The sequence below is a fragment of the Phyllobates terribilis genome, unplaced genomic scaffold (genome assembly GCF_046119375.1).
Source record: "Phyllobates terribilis strain yellow unplaced genomic scaffold, ASM4611937v1 Scaffold_9__5_contigs__length_417890890, whole genome shotgun sequence".
NCBI lineage: Eukaryota > Metazoa > Chordata > Amphibia > Anura > Dendrobatidae > Phyllobates > Phyllobates terribilis.
In genome coordinates, this window is record NW_027362769.1 from 415,042,487 (window position 1) to 415,054,708 (window position 12,222).

The window sequence follows — 12,222 nt, forward strand, 5'->3', positions numbered from 1 at the left end:
CATAGGGATTATGATTGCACCATTGAGTTTGTTCCTGGAGCTACTCTTCCCAAGAGTCGCTTGTTTAATCTGACTATCCCTGAGAGAAAGGCTTTGGAGGAATACATACAGACTAGCTTGGCTGCTGGTCACATTAGACCTTCTAAGTCGCCTGTGGCTGTTGGATTTTTCTTTGTAAAAAAAAAGGACGGCGGTTTACGTCCATGTCTGGATTTTTGTGAAATTAATAAGATTACCGTACGCAATTCCTACCCATTGCCGATAATTCCTGACTTGTTTATCCAGTTAGTGGGGGCCAAGGGGTTCTCTAAAATTGATCTCCGGGGGGCATACAATTTGTTGCGCATGAAGGAGGGTGATGAATGGAAGACTGCTTTTAACACTCCTGTGGGTCATTTTGAGAATCTGGTGATGCCTTTTGGTCTTACCAATGCACCTGCATTTTTCAGAACCTTATTAATGACACCCTGAGACCTTTGATTGGTAAGAATGTGGTGGTGTATTTGGATGACATTCTGATTTATTCACCAGATCTGGAGTCCCATTGGCGGAGTGTACGTGAAGTTTTGCAGTTATTGAGTGATAATTCACTCTTTGCTAAGCTGGAGAAATGTGAGTGCATTGGTATGAGCAAAAGGCATCACCAGATTCTCAAAATGACCCACAGGAGTGTTAAAAGCAGTCTTCCATTCATCACCCTCCTTCACTCGTAACAAATTGTATGCCCCCCGGATATCAATCTTAGAGAACCACTTGGCCCCCACTAACTGGATAAACAAGTCAGGAATTATCGGTAATGGGTAGGAATTGCGTACGGTAATCTTATTAATTTCGCGAAAGTCCAGACATGGACGTAAACCCCCGTCCTTTTTTTTAACAAAGAAGAATCCAACCGCCACAGGCGACTTAGAAGGTCTAATGTGACCAGCAGCCAGGCTAGTCTGTATGTATTCCTCCAAGGCCTTTCTCTCAGGGATAGTCAGATTAAACAAGTGACTTTTGGGAAGAGTAGCTCCAGGAACAAACTCAATGGCGCAATCATAATCCCTATGAGGAGGTAAAACTTGCGACTCCTCCTCCGAAAAAACCCTCCAAAAATCTTGAATAGGTACAGGTAATTCCCCTTTTTCCACAGCCGCAATGCAACCATTACAACATTTATCATAGCACTTCGTACTCCAAGACTTAATCACATTAGTAGACCAGTCCAATACAGGATTGTGCAGTTTTAACCAAGGCAATCCTAGAACAACTGGAGAGGGCAAATTATCCAAAACAACCAAGTCCAAAATTTCTTGGTGAACTCCATTGATAGTGAGAGGAAATGCAGCAGTCTTGTGAGTAATACATTTCAAGGGAGTGTTATCAATTGCAACCACAGAAATAGGTGATGACAAAGGTTTGGATTTCAATTTAAGGTTTTCCAAAAACCCTTTATCAATCACATTAAGTGTTGAACCACAATCCACAAATACCTGAAATTCAATCAAATCTCCCTGCAGAGTAGTACTCCCAGAAAGAAACACTCCTGCAGAGCGTAAACAAGCTATACGGGCGTAACTGACCTTTAATTTTTCTTTACTTAAACGACGCTCACAATACTTAATCAAATGGTCAGCTTTACCACAATAAAGACACAAACCTTCGGCGAATCTCCAGTCTCTTTCCTGAGAGCGGAGTGACATTGCCCCCACCTCCATTGGTTCTCCGCTGTCAGAGCAGATTTTCTGGGAACTAGGACCTGACGTTACAGGAGTTTTTACATCATTCACCCTGGACCTCAGTCTCCTGTCCACACGAACAGCTAACTGCATAGCCTACTGTAGTGTCTCAGGTGCAGGGAATGCAATTAGCAAATCCTTAACCCTTTCACTCAGACCAGCAAGAAATAAACATTTCAGGGCAGGATCATTCCACTTAACTTCTGAGGCCCATCTACTGAAGTGTGTGCAATAATTTTCAACATCATCTGACCCCTGATTCAAACGTCTAAGTTCTGATTCAGTAGATGAGATTCGATCAGGATCGTCATATAATAGCCCCATAGCAGAAAAAAATTCCTCAACAGACCCCAAACACGGATCATTAGGTTGGAGAGAAAAGGCCCACCCCTGTGGTTCCTTGCGCAAAAGTGACATAATAAAACCAATGCGCTGTGATTCATTCCCAGAGGATCGTGGTCTCAAACGAAAATATAACAAACAAGCATTTTTAAAGGAAAAACAATCTTGCTGTTTACCACAAAAAACATCAGGCAGTCCTACCTTGGGTTCGACAAAATGCGCTCCAGAACCGCTACTCACGTGTTGCTGGAGCTCGGACACCTCCAGAGACAATCCCTGCAAGATTTGAGCCAAATCCTGGACGGAAACCATACTGATCCCCGAATTTCTTTCCTTTAAGTTTTTTTTGGGCTGGACTTACTGTTATGATCTGCAACAAGAACTAAGGAAAGATAGGGGAAAGCTGTCCCTACAGTAAGACTAAGCTGAATCCCTACGATGTAGCGGGCTGCCTGTTCCTAGTGAACAGACCCGCCTTAGTCCTCGGCTAGTCTGAACGAAGACCTATAGAATTAAGGGAGGGGTCCCTAAAAGAACTAAGGACTGGGACAAAAATGGGACACCTCCTAAACAGAAGTTGTTGTAGAACACAAAAGACAAACTGACAAAAAGTACTAGAGGTCCCAGAGGACCAAGCAAACTGACAGAGATACTTCTAAGTATTGTAAGGTATGAGGACTGTTCTTTCTATGTATTACAAGGTATGAGGACTGTTCTGAGTGATGTAAGGTATGAGGACTGTTCTTTCTGTGTATTATAAGGTATGAGGACTGTGTAAGGTATGAGGACTGTGTAAGGTATGAGGACTGTTCTTTCTATGTATTACAAGGTATGAGGACTGTTCTGAGTGATGTAAGGTATGAGGACTGTTCTTTCTGTGTATTATAAGGTATGAGGACTGTGTAAGGTATGAGGACTGTGTAAGGTATGAGGACTGTTCTTTCTATGTATTACAAGGTATGAGGACTGTTCTGAGTGATGTAAGGTATGAGGACTGTTCTTTCTGTGTATTATAAGGTATGAGGACTGTGTAAGGTATGAGGACTGTGTAAGGTATGAGGACTGTTCATTCTGTGTGGTGTACAATGTGTTGGGTAGGTACCATACCATGTAATATGACAATATACCAACATTTTTCCTTTTCACTTGATAAGATTTGCTCATTTAGAAATTGATGGCAGCGAGAAATCTCATAAAAGTTGTGATGTTAATAAAGAGCTTGAAAAGTAAGTGACCCTGATGAAATACAGCTGGAGGGTGAATATTCAGCTAAGTTCCGTGACTGCATAAGCCCAGCTTGTTAGAGAGGCAGAGTCTTCCAGAAGCAAATATGGTTGGGGGTCACCACTCCGCCAACAACCGCATCTAAAAACTGCAGAACAATTCCAGATAAACGTTTCTCAACGTAAAATGACAAAGACTTTGCTTAACCCCTACAGCACATAATATCATTACAACACCCAGAGATTCTGGAGAAATCCATGTGCACAAAGGACAAGGTGGACAGTCAGTATTCGACGCTTGTGAGCTATGGACCCTACGGCGACTCTGCATTAAATACAGACATGATTCGCTCGTACTAATCACTGCATGGGTCAGGAAACGTCCAGAAATCATGGTCTGTGATCACAGGTCTCCGAGCAATCCTCAAATGGAAGTGAGAGCGTCAAGAATCTGTATATCCACAGACATGCTGCAGTCTTCTCTGGGCCAAAACTCATTTATAATGGATGGAGACAAAATAGAAAACTGTTGTGGTTGGATGAATTAACAGGTGAAATTCATTAAGGAAACAATGGTGTAACGGGTGTGTCAGATGTCGCCATGCAGTTGATTGCAGAAGATCTCTTCGTTTGGTATTACAGACACCTTCTTAGCTGTTTCACTCTAGGACCCAGCGGCTACCTCCCTCCTGCTCTAATTGACACACTAGCCTGGGTGTTTAAATAGTTTCACTTTGCTGCAGGGCGGTGCCGGTGATATTCACATGTTTCCTTGTGAAAGCTTGGAGCGAGTGCAGTCTGTTTACTTCCTCTCTGGTGCTAAGTGGTCGGATGTGTTATCTCTTTGAAGTCGGCTCAAGCTAAGTTATCTTTCCCCCCGTGTCTGTCTACCTTGTTATTTTTAGTTGATAGTGGGGATCAACCAGTGCTCATTCCCCCCTTCCTTATCCAGGTACAAGCTCTAGGGAAATACAGGGATAAATTCCTGTGTGGCGATTGGTGAATAACCAATATACGGATGGTAGGGGAGACAGGGTGATATCAGATCAGCCCAGGAGGCCTCCACTTCCCCCTTTCCCTAGAGTCTGGGCTCCCTTCCCCTCTTCCATTTGTGTTGCACTTAGTCTATCCCACACCTTGCGTGACATTATCACCGGCTGTGCAAATTTAGAGGAAAAAAAAAGCAAAAGTGAAAGTTGTTTTTTTTTTTGTGTGATGTTGTTTTTTCGTGTGTGTTTTTTTTTTTCCTTCTCCTTGGTATGGGGTCAGTTGCAGAGCTCGGAGAGCAGCTGTGCGGTCTGTCTCTGGAGGTGAATGACCTCCCTTGTGAGGTTCAGCAGCAGCATCAGCGGTTACAGGTCGCTAATGTGGGGGTCTCTGCAGGTAGGCCTGTCCAGCCTGAACCCAAGGTTGCCCTCCCGGACAGGTTTTCAGGAGGTAGGGACAAGTTTTTTGTATTTAAGGAGGCCTGCAAACTGTATTTTGAACTTTGTCCTAACTCCTCCGGAAGTGAGGAGCAACAAGTAGGAATTGTGATCTCTCTACTGCAGGGAGATCCTCAATCCTGGGCTTTTTCTTTACCGCTGGACTCGGTTTGCCTCCCGTCTGTGGAGGTTTTTTTTTGGGGCTCTGGCCCTCATCTTTGATGACCCTGACCGAGTCGCCTTGGCAGAGTCTAGGATACGTCGCCTTCAGCAGGGGAATCGGTCAGTGGAGACGTACACCTCTGAATTAAGTAGATAGGTAACGGATTCCAAATGGAATGACTCAGCCCTTAGGAGTCAATTTTGTGAGGGTCTTACTGAAAGGTTGAAAGATGCCTTGGCAGTATATCAAACCCCTCAGTCCTTGGAGACTGCCATGTCTTTGGCCATACATCTGGATAGACGCCTTCGGGATAGACGAGTGAGACCACCTTCTCCGGGGCCTTCTTGTCGAGGTTGTGTACCTCTGCAGGGGGAGCAGCCTGGGGTTGAGCCAGTACTGGGGGAGGTAGAGGAACCCATGGAGTTAGGGGGTACCTCTGTATCATACATTTCCCCGGAGATTCGCAAGAAAAAAGGCATTTTTTTTTTGGTGGGAAAAAGGGACATTTTATTGGGATCTGTCCTTCAATGCCTAAACAAAAGGAGACTCGATTAACTCTTGGTAGTCTGGAGCTGGATAAGCAAGGAGTGCATTTGTCACTAACCTGCAGTTCCCGGTTTGTCCTGGCAGCAAAGGTGGTGCTAGATAGCAAAACCGAGAAAATTTCTGTGTTTGTTGACAGTGGAGCCGGAGTCATCATTTTTGATGATGAGTTTGTGAAAACTCATGGTCTTGCTTGCTGTGCTTTAGCTAAACTTATTCCCATCTTTGCCATTGACTCGGCGCCACTTGCACAGAAAGCATTTACTCAGATTGTACATAATGTAAAACTGAGGGTGGGGTCAGTTCATTGTGAAATAATCCCTTGCTATGTCCTGGACAGTCTTCCCATCCCAATTGTCTTGGGTATACCTTGGCTTGTTAAGCATAATCCATTGGTGGATTGGCAAACCGGAGAGATTATTGGATGGGGAGATTACTGCCATGAGTACTGTTTAGATATTTCCCTTTCTACAGTCTCTACAGAAATGTTACCTGCTTTTCTGTCTGGTTTTGAGGACCTTTTTTCTGAGGGGGTGTCAGGATTTGCCTCCTCATCATGCTTATGACTGTCCTATTAACCCCCAGAGCTAAACTACCGAAGTCCAGACTGTATAATCTCTCTGGCCCTGAGAGACAAGCCATGAAGGATTTCATTGTGGAAAGTCCAGAGAAGGGACATATCAGACCCTCATCTTCGCCCGTGGTGGCAGGGTTCTTCTTCGTGAAGAAAAAAGATGGTAGTCTACGTCCCGGGTTAGGTTTCCGGGAATTAAATCAAATTACCATCCGTGATCCATACCCTCTTCCTCTGATTCCTGATTTGTTCAGCCAGGTTGTGGGAGCTAAGGTATTCTCCAAGTTGGATTTAAGGGGGGCCTACAATCTGGTTAGAATCAGAGAAGGGGACGAATGGAAAATGGCGTTAAATACCCCGGAAGGACATTTCGAGAGTCTGGTTGCCTTTCAGTTTGACCAATGCACCTGCGTTGTTCCAGCATTTCATAAATGATATTTTCCATCATTTGGTGGGCAGGTTTGGGGTGGTCTATCTGGACAATATTTTGGTTTACTCACCTGACTTTGAGACACATTGGGGCATGTTAAACAGGTGCTCCAGATATTAACACTAGAACTACTGATGGAGTCATTTTGACTCCTTTCGTTTTTTATTTCTCTTCTGTGACTACATTTTTCAGAATTCCGGCTTGAAACTCGGTGACTTTTCCTCAAATATGATGTGAAAAAAGATTTTGTGAGAATAAATAATTTTGGTGAAAAATTTGCGTGTTTTTTTCAAAATTTACCAAGAACTACTGAAGGGAGTCATTTTGACTCCCTACTATATTTTGAGGTCCTTTTGTCACTAAATGTTGCTATAAAGTTTTGTGCATAATTTTTTCACTCTGTCTTATTTACCCTGATGTTCATATAGATGTAGTTTAATTTACATGTCAACTTTTCACATTTTCCTTGTGTTTTACCTGCTTGTATTACTGTGTAATGCTGAACAAAATAGCTTGTTTACTCTAGGCTCTTATCTTATGCTAATGAAGGGTGGTGTTTTTCTAAGGTCCTAGCAGGAGACAGTATTCTGGATAGTAACTTTACTTTCAGTTCAGCTGAAGAGACAAAGAGAACAGACGCAGACATACGAGCTCTGAAGACTCATACAGGTATGAATTGTTATGAAATAGTTTAGCTGTCTGTCAACTGATTCAGCCCACCTACTTTTGAAGGTGGCAGAACAGTTATTATTTCTTTTAGTTTTCATTTCATTTCTATTTTTCAGCAGGGAACTATATAGAATTATGGAATTTGTGAGGAATATGGAGAGAAGACGTTTGATAAAGCCTCAGGATATTCTGGCTACTTTGCAATCCATACCGGAGGATGAATCGGAATCCGAATTGCAGGAACATGTATTTGATTCTGACAGTGATGAAGATTTCATTCCTCAGAACATATCAAGTGAATCTGAAGACTCAGAAGGAACAAATCCAGAAGGTAAGTAGTTATGTGTATTTATTTGTTCTTCCACACACTGAGTTAGGGCCTGTGCACACTAGCAGAATTCTGGCTGAATAGCCATCTGGATATTCTTGCCGCAATACAGGCTGTACCTGCCCGCTCATGCCTGAAGCTCCGCTCCGAACCCCGGGCTGGAGCCGCTGTCAGGGACAGAGCAGCGCTTGCTTACGCGCGAGCACGGCTCCGTCCCAGACAGCGGCTCCAGCCCGGGGTTCGGAGCGGAGCTTCAGGTATGAAACTCCGCTCTGTACCTGAGCGGGCAGGTACGGGCCGGATTGTGGTGAGAATATCTGGTCGGATATTCCGCCGCTAATCCAGCCAGTGTGCACGGACCCTTACAAAACAAAAATTCTAAATATTCATCAACTTTTTTACAGATATTCCAAGCACATCAACTGGGGATCGGGCTCATGCAGTTATGTTGCCTCGTGACCATCCTCCTGGTCGTGGACAGAAAAAATCAGCAAAACGTCCCAGAAATGAAAGAACAACAGATAACGATGGCGGCGAAGGTAATGCAACAACAAACCCCAGAGAAGGCGAATCTGAAGGAATACTAGTTTCAGCGGATGGTATTCAATGGAAACCTGTTGAAATTGGAGAACACTTGCCTGGTAGGCGTGACAGCCAAAATATTCTTCGAGAAGCACCTGGCCCTACAGGATACGCCAGAAGAAATATCATTATCGATAGTCCTTTGAGCGCATGGCGTTTATTTTTTGATTCATATATATTGACACATATAAAGAACTGTACGCTTGCAGAAGCATGCAGGAACAATAATTTACAGTTTACTCTATCTGATGAGGAGCTAGATGCATTCATTGCGATATTCTATGCTCGTGGAATATCTGGCACAAACCGTCACTCGATTAGCAGTATTTGGTGTAATGACTGGGGAATACCGTTTTGCAAAGCGACAATGTCTAGGGACCGCTTTGTTGAAATTATGAGGTTTCTCAGATTTGATGAGAAATCTACTCGATCGGAGAGACTGCAAACGGACAAGTTTGCTCTATTTTCTACTGTGTGGGACAGGTTTATTGAAAATTGTATTGCGTGTTACAAACCTGGCCCATACATAACGGTGGATGAGCAACTTTTCCCAAGCAAAACTAGGTGTCCATTCACGCAGTACATGCCTTCCAAACCAGATAAATATGGCCACAAATATTGGCTAGCTGTTGATAAGAGGAGCAAATATCTGGCAAATGGCTTCCCTTATCTAGGCAAAGATGACACACGCCGTGCTGAGGACCGTTTAGCTGACCATGTGGTAATGAAGTTATTGGACCCGTTTTTGAAAAAAGGTCGCAATGTTACAACCGATAATTATTTTACTTCAGTAAAATTAGCTAAACAGCTAAAAAGCAAAGGAACAACCATCGTGGGAACACGGAACAAGATAAGGCGAGAAGTGCCTAAAGAAATAAAATCCATGAAAGAGGAATTGTACAACACTAAAGTGTTTAGAAATGAAGACAATTTTACACTTACAGTATATCAAGGAAAGCCCAACAAAAATGTTGTCATTTTGAGTTCCGTCCATCCAGATGTTGTTGTTGCGTCTGATTCCGCTAAAAAAACTCCAGAAACGGTAAAGTTTTACAATGAAACAAAATATGGAGTAGATGTAGTGGATCAGATGGCACGAAAATATACCACACGAACATGCACAAGGAGATGGCCTGTTCATGCATTTGAAAATGCCTTAGACTTTGCGGGTATAAATGCATGGATAATATTCAAGGAGATTACCCACCAAAAAATGTCACGCAAGGCATTTTTGCAAACGCTTGTGAGAGAGTTGAGTGGTCCTTATGTCACAGATAGGGAAAAGGGTTCCACGTCCCAAGTTTCTACAAGCTCAGAAGTGATGGTTCAAACAAAATTTTGCCAGATCAAAGAAAAGTGCAAGAAAAATAGATCTGTCGGAAATTGTAAGACTTGTGGTAAGTCTTTGTGTGGGCAATGTACTGCCATAAATCAAAGGCAATGCCTAAAATGCGAAACACCAAATGTTTAGAAGGTGAATTCTGCGCCATATTTTCATTTTTATGCTCCTCCACCTACATTTTCTCTGCTTTTTGTTCTTCAGTTGTTGTTTATATGTGTGCACTTGAATAAAAAAAAATGTTTGAAAGACGTCTATTATAATTATTATTTTCTGTAGAAAAATAAGAAAAGCAGAAAAAAAACAATCAAAAGCATTACTGTTGGATCTCACAATAATAATACATTACAAAAAATATAATTATTAATAAATAACCACAAATGAAACTCTAAAAATAAACGAAAACAAGCAAGGAGTCAAAATGACTCCTTTCAGTAGTTCTAGGCGGGGTCACGAGTCCAGTAGTCCTAGTGTTAAGGGATAGCAAGCTATATGCCAAACTAGAAAAATGTGTTTTCGCCGTTCAGGAGGTGCAGTTTTTGAGGTACTTGTCATCTTTGGGTTTTCGGATGGATCCGGAGAAGATCCGTGTAGTTGTGAGAGCAGGAGTTATACTTCATCTATCCTGACTCCATTTTGATTTTTGTAGGTGCATCTTTTGCTTACCAGAATGGAGTTTGAGCCGGTACGTGTGTGTGAGATAAGGAGAGGAGTCTTTTGGAATGTCTTTGTCTAGAGACTAGAGATAACGGAGAAAACGAAACTTAGGTGGGAGTATAACACTACATACAGAAAAGCTGGGTGTCAGTAGTATTAACTTAGCCAATTAGATGTATGTATGCTAATGCCAGCACATATGTACAGAGAAGCGGCGACAATTACATTGTTTTAAAGTATGAATACTAATAACCTACATAAACCTGGACCAGAGCATGTAATAAAGTAGATCTAGCCTGATGCTGAAATATATCAGTCGTAGTTCTTCCGTGCACGTATTTGAATTTTACAATTTAATTTGGAACAGGCACAACGTCTCAGAACGTCTCACATTATGTGGTGACGACACAGTCCTTGAGTGGGACCGTCCCGAGAACCTGAAGGCTCTACAACGTTTTTTGAGCTTTATTAATTTTTACCGAGAAAAAAAAAAATATATTTTTGTATCGTGTTAGCCAGTAGATAGAAAAATATTTAGATTTGAGAGTCCTCAGTGGTTGATACCTTTTAATGGCTAACTGAAAAGATGGTAACAGATTGCAAGCTTTTGAGGCTACTCAGGCCTCTTCATCAGGCTAGTATAACCCAATATCTGAAGAGTCACATATTTATACACATTAGGACACAGAAATAATGCAATAGATGAGACAGGTGACATTAAGCAGAGCAATTACTGTGGGAGAAAGATAAACAGTTCTGACTGTAAATATTGGATTGGTTCATAGGTAAGGACAGTTATGATGACCCCTAAGTTCTGAGGAGCACATTCCTTAGTTGATGTAGAATGACATAAATCCATGTGACACATTCATTCCTGCTCTGAAGCTGTCAAAGGTCACCATCAGTTTATATTCCCAAACCTTTCTGTCTCTCTGAGATTTGAGGTTACCTTTTTATACCAATAATTTCATGTCTGTGATGTTGTGATCAGGTAAACAAAAATGCTTGGCCTCAGGTAGATTTATTTTTTCTTCTTTTATTGTGTGGCGATGATGATTCATCCATGTCCTAAGTTTTTGCCCCATCTCCCCTACATACAAACCACCTGATGGACATTTGGTGCATATAATTAAGTACACCCCATTAGATGTGAAGCAGCTGGAAGTACCTGGGATCTTGTAGTCCTGATGTGAATTTGGAATCTTTATCTTGTCTGTGGTCATTATGAATGGACAGGTTTTACATTTTTTCTGGTTGCAGTGAAAGGTTCCTGTAGGTGGAGTTGACATAACAGTCTTTATCTATGAACCAATCCAATATTTACAGTCAGAACTGTTTATCTCTCTCCCACAGTAATTGCTCTGCTTTACGTCACCTGTCTCATCTATTGCATTATTGCTGTGTCCTAATGTGTATAAATATGTGACTCTTCAGATATTGGGTTATACTAGCCTGATGAAGAGGCATGCGTAGCCTCGAAAGCTTGCAATCTGTTACCATCTTTTCAGTTAGCCATTAAAAGGTATCAACCACTGAGGACTCTCAAATCTAAATATTTTTCTAATTTTTACCGGAAATTCATCCAAAATTACTCAGTAATTGTGAAACCCTTCACTGACATGACTAAGAAGGGGTCTGATTTTTCCAACTGGTCGGATGCCTCCCTCCAGGCTTTTTTTTTTCCTTAAAGAACTATTTTACCAATGCTCTTACAATTTTTGTCTTATCGGACCACAGCACCTTCTCCCAATAACTCACAGAATCATCCAGGTGTTCATTGGTAAACCTCAGACGGGCCTGCACATGTGCCTTCTTGAGCAGGAGGACCTTGCTGGCACTGCAGGATTTTAAGCCTTTAAGGCGTAATGTGTTACCAATGGTTTTCTTGGTGACTGTGGTCCCAGCTTCCTTGAGATCATTAACGAGTTCCCCCCGTGTAGTTTTAGGCTGATCTCTCACCTTCCTCATGATCAAGGACACCCCACGAGGTGAGATTTTGCATGGTGCCGCAGGTCAATGTCGATTGACAGTCATTTTGTATTTCTTCCATTTTCTTACTATTGCACCAACAGTTGTCTCTTTCTCCCCCAGCGTCTTACTTATGGTTTTGTAGCCCATTCCAGCTTTGTGCAGGTCTATGATCTTGTCCCTGACATCCTTAGAAAGCTCTTTGGTCTTGCCCATGTTGTAGAGGTCAGAGTCTGACAGATTGAGTCTGTGGACAGGA